Below are 19997 nucleotides of genomic sequence, written 5' to 3' on the forward strand. Positions count from 1 at the left end.
TTGTGAAACAAATAGCTCCTTATTTAGCGTATCGCTTGTGAAGGATATTCCTTATGACAAATACCGTAAATATACTGACAGATTTTGTGAAACAAATAGCTCCTTATTTAGCGTATCGCTTGTGAAGGATATTCCTCATTACAAATACCGTAAATATACTGATAGATTTTGTGAAACAAATAGCTCCTTATTTAGCATATCGCTTGTGAAGGATATTCCTCATTACAAATACCGTAAATATACTGACAGATTTTGTGAAACAAATAGCTCCTTATTTAGCGTATCGCTTGTGAAGGATATTCCTCATGACAAATACCGTAAATATACTGACAGATTTTGTGAAACAAATAGCTCCTTATTTAGCGTATCGCTTGTGAAGGATATTCCTCATTACAAATACCGTAAATATACTGACAGATTTTGTGAAACAAATAGCTCCTTATTTAGCGTATCGCTTGTGAAGGATATTCCTCATTACAAATACCGTAAATATACTGACAGATTTTGTGAAACAAATAGCTCCTTATTTAGCGTATCGCTTGTGAAGGATATTCCTCATTACAAATACCGTAAATATACTGACAGATTTTGTGAAACAAATAGCTCCTTATTTAGCGTATCGCTTGTGAAGGATATTCCTCATAACAAATACCGTAAATATACTGACAGATTTTGTGAAACAAATAGCTCCTTATTTAGCGTATCGCTTGTGAAGGATATTCCTCATTACAAATACCGTAAATATACTGACAGATTTTGTGAAACAAATAGCTCCTTATTTAGCGTATCGCTTGTGAAGGATATTCCTCATTACAAATACCGTAAATATACTGACAGATTTTGTGAAACAAATAGCTCCTTATTTAGCGTATCGCTTGTGAAGGATATTCCTCATGACGAATACCGTAAATATACTGACAGATTTTGTGAAACAAATAGCTCCTTATTTAGCGTATCGCTTGTGAAGGATATTCCTCATTACGTATTCCGTAAATATACTGACAGATTTTGTGAAACAAATAGCTCCTTATTTAGCGTATCGCTTGTGAAGGATATTCCTCATGACAAATACCGTAAATATACTGACAGATTTTGTGAAACAAATAGCTCCTTATTTAGCGTATCGCTTGTGAAGGATATTCCTCATTACAAATACCGTAAATATACTGATAGATTTTGTGAAACAAATAGCTCCTTATTTAGCATATCGCTTGTGAAGGATATTCCTCATTACAAATACCGTAAATATACTGACAGATTTTGTGAAACAAATAGCTCCTTATTTAGCGTATCGCTTGTGAAGGATATTCCTCATGACAAATACCGTAAATATACTGACAGATTTTGTGAAACAAATAGCTCCTTATTTAGCGTATCGCTTGTGAAGGATATTCCTCATGACAAATACCGTAAATATACTGACAGATACCATTTTGCTTGAACTGGAAACCATTATTATTTTTATGTTACCTTTTAATTTATACATGTTACACTGTAAATTAATATTTTAAATAAATAGTCAATTGTTTGTTCTAAAGGCTATTTTTCCTCGGTTGTAAAAAATTACCTTTTGAGAATTTTTTTCTTTTAAAAATAATAAAAATCAAATTAAGTAAGATTTAAGTTAGCAAAAAAAAATGTACACACCAAATAATTGATGTTGTTAGTAATTATTGTTATCAAGCATAATGTAAGATCTACAACATATACATGTGTTAACAAAAGTGCGGTATTGAAAGGGTTAACAATTCTTCACGGAGCTCTGAGCCTGGGCAAGCTAACCGGGAGGAGGTGATCCATCATTCCATCTCATGGGCTCACTTCAAGGTGAGGCGTGTTAGGTTCCATCGCCCCATTGACTAAACACATACCTAGTCGTATACTCAACCTAGAGATACAGAATACCCATAGCTACGCTGTTGAACTTAACTCAGCACAAATATCATAAACACGGAGAGACATTCTAAAGGCTATGGCGTACTATTTCATAGGATGCTTTGGCTGATGATGATGCAAAAACATGCAATTTTAGTAGGGTTTTTTAGGAAATAATATTTTCCCTACCGAGAAACTACAAGGCCTCTAAGTCTACAATAGCCAGGTAATATTTTAAACACCCATATGAAGTAAAAATTGAGAGACACAAATGACGCCGTTCTATTTGTATAAATAACATTAACTTTAAATTCAGTAGTTTTAAATGATGCACCACTTCATGGAAAATAAGAATCTAGAAAATGAAAAAAACAAATCATAGATTTATATACCTATATACAAACATCGAGGTAATGTATGCAAATGGTATATACCTATAAGAATGTTTATTACATCATATTACTTTAAATCACCGGATATTTTAATTACAAGATTTGTGAACTGAAAGCCTATCAAAAAATTACCAGAAATTTACCATTCGACTGAACGCGCACCGTTAGTAAACTTTGAAATTCATTATTCAGAATCAGATTTGTCAAAAATGTTCAAGAAATATACATTTCATATATGGAAGTGTTATAATTAAAAAATAAAATAAAATATTTTTAGTATCTTCTTTATCGCTGGTCTGTTATTATAATTTAATACTTCTCTCTTCCAATTTTGAAAATTAAATGTTTAATGAACTTGAATATTCGACATCACGCATGAATTCACCGACAACCGACATTATTATGTTTTATAGATGTGTCATTATGTGCAAATATATTACTATGGCAATAATCATTAATATTAACTACACAATTTTTTTAATACGATTTTTACGAACATTTAAAAAACAATGAGAAACTCCACAAGAGTTCCAACTGCTCCCAGCCGTCCGGTGCCAGTGAGACTATGGCATCCCCAATTACGGTAGGTTGTGAGGCTGAAGCAAGTAAGGAGGGGAAGAAGATAGGATAGGGAATGTGGGGAAGTACCTGACTATTCAGAGCTGGTCGCCGCAAGTATACTACATATTATTTTAAATGAATAATTGTAAAATAACACAAATTAATTAAAGAAAATTTACTTGCCCACGCTGGGATTTGAACCCGCGGCCTTCAGCTTGTTGGTCAAGAGCCTTACCCCTCGACCACGGATGCCGCGGAGGACATACGAATTTAACCCATAAAGGTCGATGTGATCCTAATAAACTGAGTCCATTAAAAAACGTATAAATCTCAACAACATCAATGGTCATTAACTAAATCTTTAACGTCATTCTATAAAAATCAACATGGAACCAAAAATCTTAAAGTTAACCAATAAACCTAAGGTGAACCTTTTGACATGCCTTTAATTATATATACCTACCTATAATCACTTATTTTGTCTGTTTTGTATTCAATATCCTACCAGTATGGTAGAGCATGTCCCCAGTTTAGTGATCATAAATAATCATTCGCGAATAAATACATGAGTGGTTCCTTTACAATATTTTTTTTTTGTTATTTGATCGGTTTTTAATTTTCCTTAATAATTTACACAAAGGTTACTTAAAAATTTACTAAAACGAAAAAACAAAACAGAGAATGGTAAACATTATGTAAAAACTAGGAATGTTTAAAAATGTCCTGGTACACCAAAACTAATAGAACAAAACATTTTTTTTTAAATTTTACTGTAATACCAGCTCATAAAGCATTGAAATTGGCAACACAGTATCAATCTTTGATTAATTATCTGAACTTATGATGTCGGAAACGTTGGCCAAAAAAGAAGGTAGCGCACAGAAATTTCATGAAAATCTTCATAAATAATCGAAAAAAATCTTTTGACACGAAAAAACACCAGTAAAAAATAATTTTCAAAACTTAGAATTCTAAGTAAGTCACGAGCCGCCACTGCGCGCAACACGGCATAATACTTCCGAAATAAATCATTTTATTACTCGGTAACTTATTCACATAATATTACAGTATTCCAAAAGGTATGTTTCTAATCTTCTCTTATTTCATAAAACAAAACCAAATTCTTCTAAAATCATCGGATTTGTAAATAGATAATTACTTACATTTCTATCTACTTAATTTTAACCATAATTATTTTACTTAACTAAAATTTTTTGAAAGTTTTTTTAAAATTATTTCTACACCAATTGAATTATTTCTACCCCAATTGAACAAAGGACAATTTGATTTGACGGCTCCGTAATACGAATCAATAAGTCCGCCATCCTGAACCGGAACTGGAACATAAAATACAAATTTACAGCATATGAAATGCTGTAGTATAGAACTATGGAACCCAACCTGATATCAGCACCCTGTACTCAAGGATCATATTTAGGAGAAGAGAGAGTGCATTTTTTTCGCGTAACTTGTTTGGCACACATGTGTTAATTGCAATTTGAAAATTCAATTTTGGAAAATACTCCAGAATAAGACCCAAAGCAACAAAATTAAAGATAATATCGCCTTTATCCATATTAGATTAAATAAGTGATATAAATTTAATTTGAAACATCTTTTTACAAATGTGAGTAATTTTTTATGAATACCTTACAAAACACAATCGTTTTTACGTATATGATCTCTTTTCTTGTAATAATAATTCATAATTGTTACTGCCTACCTGGAGTGTAGATTTTAAGTACAAACGGATGTATATACCGATAGATAATATTATATGTGTGATTAAGGGATGAGTTTTTTTAAAATATAAAGGTTGATGATAAAATAAAGCTGATTGTATGATATATTATGAATTCATTATGAATATATGAAACTACCACAGATAAGACGATAGATAAATTGAAACAAACTTTCTTAAATCTTACTCAATTTGTACTCAGGTACCTGAATACATTACATATTATTTGACATATCAAAATATATTAGAAAAATAGAATAAGATGAGACATTTTTGCTATTTGTTTTTGGGGTGTTATGCCGTGTTTCGCTAACTCCTTCTTTAGCGAAACACTGCATAACACCCCAAAAACAAATAACAAAAATACTTTTGGCCGTGAAAATCTTAAATCATATTTAAGATGAGACATTCTTATTTGAACTAGCATAGTACTATTCCACCCTTCAGCTAAACCTGAATAATGGGTAAGAATGCAAGGAAATATTTATAAGATCAATATTTAGTAGTTTTGTGGTTTTTTCACAAAAAATAAAACTACTTTGTTAGTCAGCGGCCCAAATAAGGTATACAGGAAAAGGTCAAAGTTTTGATACACGAAAACGTGTTTTTGTAATTTTTATTTGCAAAGAAGACACTGCATTAATAATAATAAAAATATGCGACAAGACATAGACAAATCGGTGGTTTCAACTAGCGAAAGTGACCAGTCTGTTTGCTGGAGGTAATTTTAGCACCGCAAGGGCCAAACTTGTGAAATCAGATCAATGGCTTGCAAGAATAAATATATACAAAGATGGTTGTTATTTTTGCGCGGATAATCCACTTCATCCCAAATACGGAACGGACCGAGGAATGTAAAAAATAATTCACGGCAGAAACAAACTATTAGCAGTGAGGTATCTAAAAAATGCTGAAAAAAATCGAAACTTTTTATTCACAATGCCCCGATTGTTTACAGCGGGCATTCCGTCTCGCTTGCTCTCAAGGCTAACTGGCCCCCGGGGCTGGAGGGAGAAAGGTAGGAAGATGGTAGGGAAGCAAAGGGCAGGTGAAGAGACTGAGAAGACGAAAGGTATTCCAGGAGTAAACCACCGCGTTCATTTTAACAATTTATTTCTCACGTGTCTCGCCGAAATCCTCGAATACTAAAAACGATGGTTCAAGAAACATTGGAAAAGTCTATTCAAATAGCAAAACACTTTTAATCACATATTCAAGATTGATTTTTTATGAGAATACTGAATAATAATCTCAACTGCTCCCAAACCGTATAAACCCAGTGAGACTAAAGCCATTTCAAGCAACGTTTCAATTCTGAATGTTGGTCTTACACCAAGGCGATACTGAGAGTATCTTCACTCAACTCTGGAACGTGCCGAAAGTATACTGTATATTATTTTTAATGATCATGTTGTGAAATAACACAAACAAATCAAATAAAATTTTGTTGCGCTCGATTTGTGAACACGTGACCTGAAACAAAATGACGCCGTCAAAATGCCTTCAAAACTTCGCTATCGAAAGACAGATTTAACGAAACCTAAAAGTCAGGTCGTCGGATCGCCTCGCACGTAGTTCCATGACCCTATTTTCGACGATTTGAACAAAATTTCAAATCATTATACAGGCTGTATCGGCACGTACCCGACAAACTTTAACCAGCTATTCCTTAGCATATTTGGAGTAAAAAATCTTATGTGCACTTTGCTGTCCGGTAACGTTTTTTTTAATAAAAAAATTGTTATTCATATTTTCACCACATGTCACCACTGTTTTATCCTTTGTCAAAGTTTGAAAACCCATCTGGCAAATATTTTATTCGAATTCCGTTGAATAATGCACGTGTGTACCTATATTGGCGCACTTTTACAATCACAACGAAATGGCACGGCACCATTCGTCTCATTTTTAACTATTATTATTTAGTGTGTGCGAAAGAGCGAAGACGCTTTTTGACATACTTGCTTATAACAGCTGTTGAACACGAAACGCAATGCCAATGACAGTGATGTAGTGTGGAAATTTAAATTTTTTTTGTTTTTAATTGAAAAAAAAATGCTACCGGACAGCAAAGTGCCCAAAAAATTTTTTACTCCAAATGTGCTAAGGAATAGCTGGTTAAATTTTGTCGGGTTAGTGCCGATACACCCTGTATATTACATCAATTGACACTATCGACCAACCACATCTCATATGTCGATCACTGCCACTTGCTTTATTTAAGTACATAAAACAGGCACGATGCCCAAAACTTTACGATGTTTTAATACATAGTAATAACAAAAATATTTAGCTAAATATGCAAAAGTAAATGACAAACAAGAATGGAAAAGGGTAGAATCCAAATATGCCCATAAACAAATTATTATTGTCACCTGTAAAGACGCACTTATTTGGTAGGTACAATACACTTTATTTACAATAATGTAAATAAAGGTTCACTACCGAGAAAATAAAAGGCCTTTAAGTCAATAGCCAGGTAATATTCTTAACACCCGTATGAGATTAAAAAAAACTGTGAGGCGCATATGACGCGATTATATTTGTATAAAGAACTTAAAATTTCAAAATGATGACCACTTCATGGAAAATAGGATTCTAGAAAAAAAAATAAAGTACTTCATTTCAATATCAGCTTGGATACATACAGAACAACCAGTAGATAATAATAAATTATCAACCTCCAATTCGGGTAAATCAATCGCCTCTGCTGAAATTCACAAACGTTTGTCACTGAAAACCGCTAATCATTACAAAAATCCGTAATTTTTTGAAAACTTGATTGATTTTCAGTTATTTCATTGTCACTGCACAAAACTTAAACACAAAAATACCCCTTTTACCAGCGAAACGTTTATTACCAGAACCTAACTGTTTTTATCTGTGAGAATCGTTTAAGCACCTCACCATCACTTGATTGATGACTTGTGAATAAATTAATTACTCAGCAATAAGTTATTCGATTGGAACCGCTTCAACTATTTATTCGATTAAAAATATGAAAAAACGCGCGAAAAAGCGTTTCATCGCATTGACAACACAAGTTTAACCGTTAAACCTTGAGGTAGGTGTAGGTACCTCAGATCTACTTTTAAAATAAACCAATCGTACTGGATGGGTAATATCCCATCGGTCAAAATACAATTATAGTTTTTTTAATTAGTTTTCTAGTTATTCTATATCCCTGAAGCGTATGTGTGGTGAAACCATATATGATCGTGTGAGAAATGTGAAGATCCGAAAATAATTCAAGGCTTATGTAAGCGTAATAAGTAGGTGTAGGAAAGGGACGCTTAGATGGTTTGGGCATGTAGAGCAAATGCTCGAAGAAAAGAGTGCAAGAAGAATAATATGACGCAAATGCAAATTGTAGAAGAATTCGGGGACGCTTGAAGAATACATGACACGATCAAGTGAATCAGATACTTTAATCGGGCCATGTTAACAGTCAGAATAATAGAAGCGTATGTATGAGACGATGTATAAATGTGAATGAAGCAAGGAGTGTGTGCCAAGAACAAGTTGTTTGGCGGTCCGTCCTCCGCCTACCCGCAGGGGTATGGTTAGTGTGAGCGTGATGGTTAGTTAGTTAGTTTATCTATAAATACATCCTATAAGAAAGAGAAACTTCAACGTTTTGTATCGAAAAAATGTAGCCCCAAGCTTAGTGATGAGTTGCATCTTGTCTCGTGATGGTTCTTATCCAAACATATCAGAAGGCAATATAAAAGAACCACAAAGAAATAAATCCTTTCTCTTTCACGGGTTCAAGTCGGTTTTCACGTGTTGCTTTTAGTGCCATTTCGAATAAAAAGTGTCTGGCACACAAATTCTACAAAAAACATAGTTCGGTAAAAAATATTATTTATATTCTATAAGTAAGCAAACATATATTATATTGTACAGATATATATAACTCATTAGCATGAATCAATTATAAGATACGGAGTTAATAGTTATGGATTAACGTACAAAACGTACTTAAATAAAATAGAACAAAAACAACCCCGTTTTCTTACGTGAAGGCGATTACAAAAAATATTTTCATTGTGCATGTCCTCCCCATTCATAGGAGGGTAGATTATCAATTAATTAACTAGGCTTAGAGACGCACATATGTAAATTGTTAATAAATCGCAAAGTGTATACGAAGATAGAAAAAAAAGACCTCTATTTCGAAAATCAAAACAAAAGTAAGGTCATTCTACCTTCGTGGAACATGTAAAACAATACCTACATTATTTCGCAAACAAATACCCAGCCTTGTAATCTATACCGTAGTAAAAATGTCAAAAATAAAACTTTTGATATCGCACTAAAATCCCAGCATCTTTTATTGTTAAGTATTATAATATTTAGTTAAGTTTGAAGTATTTTATTGTAAACAAATAAATATGAAATATGAGAGATTTCTTACCATCTAACCGATTGCTCGGTTAGGTAAGATTTGTATAAAATACAATATTGTACATAAAAAACAATTGAATAAACTAAATATATAATCAATTTTCTGGATCCACTTCATAAATTGTATCTACTCTCAAAATTAAAAAAAATCCTATGTTGAAAAATAGTTTTTCTGAATTGACCATGACCTAAAGTTCCGTCCTCTTCAGTATCACAAGTAATATACGAATGAAATAACGGAATACGAATGAATTTCTGGTTCTCTCATACTGTTGTATGTGTGTGACTCGGCGGTATAATCTTACGCTACATAAGATAAAGCTCTACTATTGTTGTTTGAAAGAAATTATGAAGACCGGGTTGACAACCTCTGGTGGGCCTATACTATAGTTGAAAGGCTTTTGAGGCACGCTGCTATTCAGGCTTTTAGGGTACCCCGAGGCTAGAGGGGCAGGGGTGGGGGCAAACAGGTTCCTCCCCCCCTCCACCCCAACAGCGTTTCGTCATTACACTACCTCACCCCTTCGCAACCAGCACAACACAGGACCAGCGCTAGTTCGTCTAAAATAAAGATTGCGTCAGCCTAAAAATAACGTATTTCGTAAACAAGACATCTAGAGTTCAACTCATTGTTTTTCACCGTAGAAGTTCCTACGTACAGTTGTTGTGCTCTTTGGTTAAAAATTAAATGAATTAATGTTATGTTTGTTTTGTCTTCAACTTATATGAATTTCCAGTGTGTTTTTATTGATTTCTAAAAAAAAAACAAACTGCTTTTATAATACAAGGATTGGATATAAATTGGTTAAACCAGTAGTTCTGTGCGTATGCTTCTAATTTACTTTTATTTTAAATCAAAATCTCCTCTGATATCATAAAATTTGTAAGTAGTATAAAATTAGTATTTTAGTAGATATACTAAAATATCAACCTGCGTTACTTATAAAGACGATTATTTCATTTGAAAAAAGGGATATTTACTGAACAATTAGCCTGAAAATAGCATGCCTAAAAGGTTCAAAATATTATTGGAGAGAATATCGATATTACGAAATTGTGTGTTTATTGCGCACATATATACGGGGATATTATGTTATATTGGAACTAAAACACATTAAAAAAGAATCTTGTTTTTCTTGGTTCCGTTTTGAAAGAATTAATTTTAAAAAAATAATGTTTCAGAAATGTGTAGGATTAAAATGACTACAGTAAAATATTTTAGCTTGTGGAATTCTTCCAAGGTACTTTTAAAGAACGAGAATAATTATCAACTAAAGTTTTAATAAAAAATTATTGTAATGGTGCATTCTTACCTAGTTCGGCCCGGGTCCGGCTCCTCTGTTGTCTTCTCGTAAATTCGTATTTAATAAAGGTCTTTTATGAAAAAAACTAATTTACTTGCAAGTAAGGTGGAGTTTTTGTGTAACCATTTTTTCAAAGCACTGCTATAATATTTTAATTGTGTTTATACCATGAAATATATTTTCGATTTCCATAATGTGTAAATACGGTAGGTATTCACAATTACATTTCGAAGATGTTTAAATAAATTATAACGTTATTTTAAATATATATAAAATTATAGAGATGTAACACATGCCGCATTACGTCGATTGTGTCACATCTTTAACATTTACATTCATTTCCTGCAATTCATATTAAAGTGACCCCATCCTTTCGAGTTGATATTTATTTAAGTGTGTTTTACATTATTTAGTATATTAGCTTTATTCACAAATATAAAATTTGGTCTCCGGTGACTTTTTTTTCAATAAAATAGAGAAAATCAGTAGTAATAGGGCATCTAGGGTTGATGTGATTTATTGGGCGGTTACTCAGTAGAATGACTATTCTCTACATGTGAAAGTTTAAAAAAAAAGTAAAAAATAACATCAAAGAAGTCACCGGAGACCAAAATTTGATTTACATTTTTTACTCCAAATAATGTCAAAAATAACCGTAATGTGAGTCAAGTACGTACCTTGGCAACCTGTAAAGGCAGAAAAATTAATATTTAGGTTGATAATTAAATGTAACCATACGTTTAATTAATTACATACATACGAGTATTTAAAGAAAGTAAAAAAATTACCCAAACTCAAATATCTCTAAATTGATATAAACGAAATGAACTTTTCACAAAAAGTACTCGACAGAAATAAAGTTAATGGCAATAATTGAAGTTATAGCCACTGCTTCGGAAATAACTCAGATAAATAATATATAAATATCACGAGCTCATTTTTGAATTGTGCATCACGACTTGAGATTCCGTACTGCGCTTTGAACGTGTACGTACTTATTTGTGAATTATGCAATCTTATTTATGGAAGGAAATATTTTACAACGTTGTTATAATCTAAAGCGATAACCGTAAACATTATTTTAATGATAATCGCTTGTAAATAACTCCATTTTCGTTTTATTATTACAAATATATAATATTTTAGTAGGAGACTAGTTTCCTTATTGTCTAAGGCTTTACATGATACTTTTTTTCATACCGTTCCCCATATCTTATCTCTACCCATATGAATATTTCGCTTTACACGAACATTATTTTCATACCTACGATGTGATACAGATAGTTGACATTAGAAAAGAAATAATATTTTTGGACGGTATTAACTTGTCAATAAAAGCGAAACCTCGAATATAATCTTGAAAGCATCAGTCACTGTCATTTGCGAGCTGTGTCACATTCATGGTCGTTATCCAATCGAAGTTTTCGTTTACCCGTTCGCCGTTTAAACCTTAATCATAATGATATTTATAGGTTCCTATGCCTTGGAAAAATTGCCTACTTGATCACCGTACCTTGATCGATACGATATTCGTACAATGTATATGAGGTGAAACATGTATGATTTCCGCAAAACAAAATGACAAATCATCAAACATGCTCGTGAAATTCACAATACCAAACAGTAATTCACATTTACAATCAGTTATATATACGTATTGTAGTCTTTTTATTAACATTTTAAATATAAAACTGAACAAACATGCAACATTTTCAGGTAAAACAAATATAGATGACAGTTATAAAATAATGCCTGCCAACTTAAACCGTACAAAAGTCAAAATTGAACACGTCCATTTTTCATTCTGAATCGCAAGGAATGAACAAACTTGATGAAAAAGAGGATTGTGTAAAGCAGACATATTCAATTGACTTGTGCTATTGACGGGATTCTGCGCGTAATTTTATGAATTATCAAAGTTTGCTAACCGTTGATAGATTTCATGTTAATTAGCTATTTGAGAATATTACATCGGTTTTCGTACGCGTAACAAAGCTTAGGAATCTAGGGATCTAATATCTTATTAACCTTGATCAGCATGAATCATAGCAGACACAAGCGACTGAGTCATTTGAAAGGTGTATTTCTTTTGTTTAAAGGATTGAGAGATGAATTAATAGAGTGACGATACATTACTGAGACGACGCGCTTAGTTTCTCTGAACCACGTCCATTGGACATAGATACTTTAACGGGTCTTTCATATAGTTATTTCATTCGTAAACTAATATTATTTGAATAAACCTTTTCATAAACCTTACTACATTTTTGTTCAACTAGTATGAATATAAAGTATCTTGTATTTTTATAACGCCATCTATTTTGTAGTCGAGGAGTAATGCTAGCAATCCGGAGATAGCGGGTTCAAATCTTAAAAAAAATATTTGTATTTAGTTTATTTAATTTGTTTTGTTTGTGTACTACCATTCAGAATTGAAACTTTGATTGAAATAGCTTAAGCCCGTTTTTGGTGACTAGATCTGAATAGTCAGGAGCTTCCCCACCTTCCTCTACCATATCTCCTTTCATTACCCATTACTTAAGCCTTACAACAAACTCCAACTGGGGATGCCATAGTTTCACTGATAGGCTGTTGGGAGCAGTTGGGACTCTTGTGCGATATTCACATTTAATAAAAAAAACAAATTGGATAGGTATCATCATTTTTCAAGTTTCCTAATATATATTCGATAGGTAAATTACTTCTTTTGAAAGCGTCGACCAAGTATTTATATTTGATCGTGTGACTATGTTTTTTTTACTAGTATTTTCAGTTTCACAAATCCAGCAATTATAATATCATACAGTTTATATGTATATGATATTAAAACATTCCACAAAGGGTGATCTATTTTAATACAAAACTAGAGTATTAGAAGATATTGAACTTTGAAATATATACGGAGAAAGTAAGTAAGTAAATTGATAGCATAATATAAAATGCTTTTCTACGTCCATTGATATTATATCTTGAAATCATGTTGAAAATTATAGACTTATGAAAATATAAACCATTAGCGCTTAACGTTAAGCAAAAAGTGATTAACGAAGTAATTTACTGAACAAAAGGCCTTTGATTAGCTAATACTTTGTACTTTGGTTCTCACTCGGAAAGTCATATAAACAATAATAGGCAAATTAGCCTTTCGATGGAGTTAATTAGCTATACAAGTAATGTAGGTACCTACTATTTAGTTGTACCATTTTCAGGCATTTAAGATCAATTAATCCATCGGCAAGTAATGTAGGTTTCTACTATTTATTGGTGCCGTATTCAAGCATCTAAGATCAATTAAATCCTTCGGCAAGTAATGTAGGTGTCTAGTAATTATTGGTGCCGTATTCAAGCATCTAAGATCAATTAAATCCTTCGGCAAGTAATGTAGGTGTCTAGTAATTATTGGTGCCGTATTCAAGCATCTAAGATCAATTAAATCCATCGGCAAGTAATGTAGATATCTAATATTTATTGGTGCCGTATTCTAGCATATAAGATCAATTAATTCCATCGGCAAGTAATGTTGGAATATAATTTTAATTAGTGCCGTATTTAAGCATCTAAGATCAATTGAATCTATCGGCAAGTAATGTAGATATCTACTATTTATTGGTGCCGTATTCAAAAATCTAAGATCAATTAAATCCATCGGCAAGTAATCTACTTATCTAGATATCTACTATTTATTGGTGCCGTATTCAAGCATTTAAGATCAATTAAATCCATCGGCAAGTAATGTAGGTACCTACTTTTTAATAGTGCCATTTTCAGGCATATACGTTCAATTAAATCAATTAAATAATACAACAATAAATTTATTTATAACTTTGACTTAATTAGTTGACTGGTAGTTGACGCTTTGTCTCTTTCAATATAACCCAGTATAAACACAATATATGTCTCTTTTTCTCTGTTACCCTGTTATGTTTTTTTTCATTTAATTTCTTTTATTATTCTTATTGTGTTTACAGTGTTTTTAAAGAAGGGTTATAAACAATGTTAAAAAATTCTTACATTACGGTGGTTTAAACTTAGATAAGATTTAAAAAAAAGTATATTCACAAACTGAATTTATCAGAAATAATAATAACATTGAATTTTTTTACATAAAAATGTCGATTTCATTGGTATATTTTGCTAAACTGAATGCAACGTGGAATCGTCAAGTTTGCTAAACAATTTGTTAGTTATTTATTTATTTATTTATTGGATGATTTTTATAGCGCCGCTTTTGTGAGATATCACCTCTGCGGCGCTTTACAGTTAATGCAGATATTACAAAAAAATATAAATATTACAAATTGAAATTGAAATTAAGTTAAATAAAATGAAGTACAGAAACATTGTTATATTGAATAGGTCCTTTACGCCTATTGTGTCGAGTAGGTACTCTCAAATTGACGAGACTCAGAAGTTCGCAACAGTCAAGCTCGGAATTTAATTTTTAAACAGATGCATAGGTCGCGTTTCCTACGCCGATTCTCAAGTGTGTGTATTTTAAAGGTTTCAATAAAAAAATAATAAAAAATATGTATATAAGCACACATAATATGTATTTTTAAATGGTTAAGTTTTGTCGATGCATGAATGTGAATGAGGCAAGGACTATGTGCCAAGACCGAGTTGTTTGGCGGCCCGTCCTCTCTACCTACCCCTACGGGGAAACGGCGTGATGGTTATTTAGTTAGTTAGTTAAGTTATGTACCCTGATGATACTTGTGTTAAGCAAAACCGGTCGAAAAGCAAAAAAAAAAAGTTAAAAACAAAGTTATTCTTGTTTTATTTCAGTAATACATATGTTAAACCACAAAGCGACAGCTTTTTGCAGATTGTATTTGTTATAAATATTGCAGTAAATGTCAAAATCATATGTTCTGAACACCTTGAAAATGTACCATCATAAGAAATACATAACATCAATATTATTCACACTAGTATATGCGTCTATTTAAATATATCCCAGCTCCATTATATTGAGCTGTACTACAATACACAACAAAAATTCAAAGAGTCCTAGGATTAACACGATTCTGATAAACTAAATGTATTTTACGTCTCTCTACTCTGTGAGATCTGTCAATTATGCAAGTCTTTACTTTACCGACTAATAGCATCTATAGATAAATATAAGTATTAAGTATTCTATTGGTGCTAAACATTAACCCGTATTTATACAATGTTTCCCCGCCAGTGAAATAGATTTTACTAGTGACTGTATGAAGAAATCAATGATAATATAATTTTTTACTATTTGTTACTTCAGATAGTTGTGTTTACTTTCGATTAATTCCGCAAATTCCTCGTCTATTTTCTGTGTAAGTGAATAACTTCAGAACATTTTTCATTTTGAGATATGTATATTTTTTACTGTAAGTTAGTTACCTACGATTGGTTTCTTTGACAGTTTTTCAAATTATATTTTTACTTTAACTCGACACTCCACTCCATCTGAGGGTTAGTATGTCCAGGATTAACGTTTGAATCATTCATTTCCACTGCGGTGGAAGGCGTTGGGTCGAGAGGTCAAATGGTCTCGTCTGCCATCGAAACTTGGACACCCTCACCCGATGAACCCTGGCACCCCTACTAAGACAGCAGACGTAGCGAACCTTATTTGGTCGATAAGTGAACAACTTGGAGTGACTTATGGTAGAGGTATTGGTTACCCAATGAATGGTTCCCGGGGCTGATGTACCCATTTTCAACTGCCCCAGGATTCCCAAAGGGTGATTATCCCGAATTTTCAGGAAGGCAGCTTTTATTTATTTTTCTTAAAAAAATATCCCTTTAAAATGGTTCCATTAAACAAAACTAATACAGACGTTATTCGGGAAATAAAACACATTATTTAAAAATATTTGTATTGCAATAAACCAGAGGGATGTTTATTTAAAAAAGTTAATTATTGTTGACGTAACTAATATCTTCCTTTAACATCGTCCTTGCATTTTCCCATCCCATTTTTACCTACAAGTACCTATCATTATCTGACTATACCCACGTGTTTGTGTGACAACAGTATTGTTGCAATACAAGTGACTGTCAAAGAAGTATATTGATGGAGCCTGTTTGATGAACATCTATTTGCGATCAGTGCTGTTATAATATCAACTCATGGTAGAAGGCCTGTGCAGTGAACATATTCGATTCCCTCAGTGTGTTTCGTTTCCAAACTGGATGTTATGGAAGCTTGTGCGTGAAATAAATCATGTCTCCTGTGAGTGAAACCAACTATCAGCATCTTTGAAGAACATCGAAGGGTAATTCGGATTCCTTCCTTACTCCATGTTCACCATCTCCAACCATAGTTGTTTCAACTTCAAAGTTCATAATTAATATTTTACAGACCACTCTTGATTTGAGTGTTAAAATCATATTAATGCAATGAACGACAAATCCACGCTGAAATGCCAGAATTGTATGTCCACCCTGGCGGCCGTCACGCTATGGCCACTGGTCACAGTGGGTACTGAGTCACTTTGTTACCACAAAGGCCAGCCTTGTGTATTCTACACCAAAGCCCGCCGCATTCTCCATAAAGTATGACGTATTTTGTAATTTACTGCTCCACGATATCCCAGATCACTAAAGAGTAACAGCTCGTCTAAGAATCCTTTCTCGGCCCGACAAGAAGACTGCATTGTTTCTCGTTACTTGTTACAATTGCGAAAGCAACTTACGTAGGGAATAAACAGCGTACCCTCAGCACTCTGCTCGGTGCTGTGTGCTCGTCTTGGTTCGGCTCAGCGCGGCCATGTGCGCTAAATCTACTGATGAAATAACCGCATTTTTGCGTAGGTACCTCCGCTAGGAGAACGAGTTTTTGATTTGATCGAAAAGAACGACACAATGGCAACAAGTTCCATTCAGGCAGAACAGCTCGGAGAATTTGGCCTGTTCTAATCATAATAACTTATGATTATTATAAATCGTACGATTTATGTTTATTAAATTCTAAAATACTTACCAACCTAACTGTACCTCGAGCGTCTAACCGCGTTAAGTGTTAACGCCTACTACTTTTATTTACATAATAAAATCACCGGAGACAGTTTTTTTTCCTAAATATTTTTAGCTCGGTCTTAATGTCTTAAAAATATAGTCAGTTTGTTTTAAATGCACTTGTAAAAAAACCTGAATAAAATATCTTATAAGACTCGATTTTGTATATTTTTTGACAATTAACTTCAAAGAGGATTTTCATCAGGGCCCATCTCATCTTTTGTATGCTGTGGGGAGGGTCTACTTAAAGGAAGAATGGAGCGGAAGTTCTCGCAAGGAAAAATTTATGAGATGTAGGGATTGGTAGGAGTCTGGAGATCAGTGAGTCCAGGAGTGAAGTTTGAATCCATACTTCCCTCTGCGGTGCAAGGGGTTGCGTCGAGAGGTCGAAGGGTCTGGCCCGCCATGCAGCTGGTTGGACACACCTCACCCCTTAAACCCGGCCACTTAGCAGGGAAGTCACCAAACGTAGCGAACCATTCACGGGACCTATGACAGAGGTGTTGATTATATAATAAATGCGAAAACAAGAAAGAGAAACAAAAAATAGAAATTATAAAATAACTACCTACTGCGAATATACAGATTTACCAAAATTATAAAATGTAAAATGAACAAAGAAAACAGGTTTGCACGTAATTTTCGTAGGGTAGTGTAAACAAACTTATATTTTAGGTAGAGATATTTTTTTTTTTTTTTTATTTTGTGGATTCTATAAAACATGGTAAATAAAAAATATTACGGTAAATTTTAAATAAATGTAACTATGCTGAGGCGGACTAAAGTTATTAAATTCTTTTTTCTTTGTTTCGTATGTCATTTTTAGCATTTATTTAGTTTTTTCAGCCAGATGCTTACTCTAGATTTGCATTCAGTAAAGTTTTCTATTCGTTTTATGTCTGGGGGAAGGACGTAGTGGAGTTTTTTTGAAAAATTAATGTAGTTTCTTTATCCGAGAGTGGTTTTATAACTTGGAATGTTTTTAATGTCATTTTGATTCGATCTAGTGTGATGGAAACGCGGTCTAGTAGTTAATTTTTGGTTTATATTTACTGTACATGTATTTGCTATCTTTTCGTTTATGAATCCAAAAAGGAACAATAATAATAAGTTAAGTCAAAAGTAAAAGTTAGGACTTGAGTTTGATCGATCGATTGGTAAAAATTAAATATTCTGAAATAAAATGTTTGTTTATAACAATAATATATTGGTATGAAGCCCACTGCCAAACATAGCACTGTAAAATATCGAGTAACTTTAGTGGAAACCGGATATCGAGCGTACACTAACATGGCACTAACATTGAACCCAAGAAGATGCCAAGAAGTGTCGTTTCCTTTGTAGATTGTGAGAGGTGGGTTGGTATTGTAAGTAACAGTGGAACAGCGGCGATGGAAATTTGGGTCATTAGAGCAGATAAAGCCAACGATTTGTCAAATCATTGTCACCTTTCTCATCCGATATGACATCACCAGAAAATAATATCGATTCTAGAACGATGCATATGAAATTTAATCACCGTTCAAATAAATGTAACACATGATATGATAAAATCACGTGATATTCGGAATTTTTGATAAAAAATATAATATTTTAAAAATGACAATTTATGTTCAGATATTATATAATATGAATGTACTTTGTCGCTTGTCTGAATTCTTCACAAGGGCGGTTTACAATTTTTAAATGACATTTATAGCAAATTTGAGTTCAGTGAACTGGATTTCACGCAGGATTAACGCACATCACAAAAAAACGAAATTGGTATGTTTGTCACATTATTGGTTAAATACGGGATTGTAGACAGTTTCCTGGTAAATTTTTAGTTAATTCCTAATTTAATAATATAAAATATTTAATGACGAAATGCGTGTTACGACACGTTTTACGACATCGTTATAATACATTCGTATTTTACTAAAAGATTATCGGGAAACCTATCTATTCATTTGTTAAGGGCCTGCAATCATTTTTTTAACCGGATTACGAATGATTTTAAGAGATTCTTAATAAATTTGGAATACTCGTTTTTCTCCGTATTTAACGGTGAATTCTTGCGTGAAAAGACGCGCCCTAACCTTTTACCGATTTTTACCAAAAAAAAGGTGATTTAAAGTACGAAAATTACAGATAACACTACTTATCAGGTTTTGCTTAGTGATAAGTTTGAATACAAATCTGAATGTTCTTAGCAAAATCGTAAAAAGGCATTTATCACCAAAGGGTTTAAAATTCCACGAATTTTTCAACGCTTAATCATTACAATTTACGACAATCATGAGATTATGGTGTGACAAACATGATCTCCTATTAGGTAGGTGCTAACATTTATAGGTAAATTTGTAAGTTTCGACAAATTACTTTCTTGTTGAAAACCAAATATTTATTTATTTATTAAATACATGTTTTAAATTGACATTTATAAGGCGTTGATTCATCGGATCACCATACTAGGATACTACCTGTTTCATTGTGACCAATACATTATAGTTATTTAAAAAAAAGGGTAAACAATATACCGTAAGGTTTTGGACCTTACGTGTTATAAACTTGTGTCTAACCCTACACAATTGACAACTAGCCCTTAATGTGGAGTAAATAATTGTTTGACAGCGGCACAAAATCTAAAACACTCCCATTAGTAAGGGGTAAAAATATAAACAATAGGACTAGATTTAGTTTTGAATTAATGTTGTAATTTCTTCATTTACATGTTTA

Source organism: Hesperophylax consimilis, chromosome 5 (assembly GCF_061612785.1).
Source record: "Hesperophylax consimilis isolate HC1 chromosome 5, BYU_Hcon_1.0, whole genome shotgun sequence".
In the NCBI taxonomy this organism is placed as follows: domain Eukaryota; kingdom Metazoa; phylum Arthropoda; class Insecta; order Trichoptera; family Limnephilidae; genus Hesperophylax; species Hesperophylax consimilis.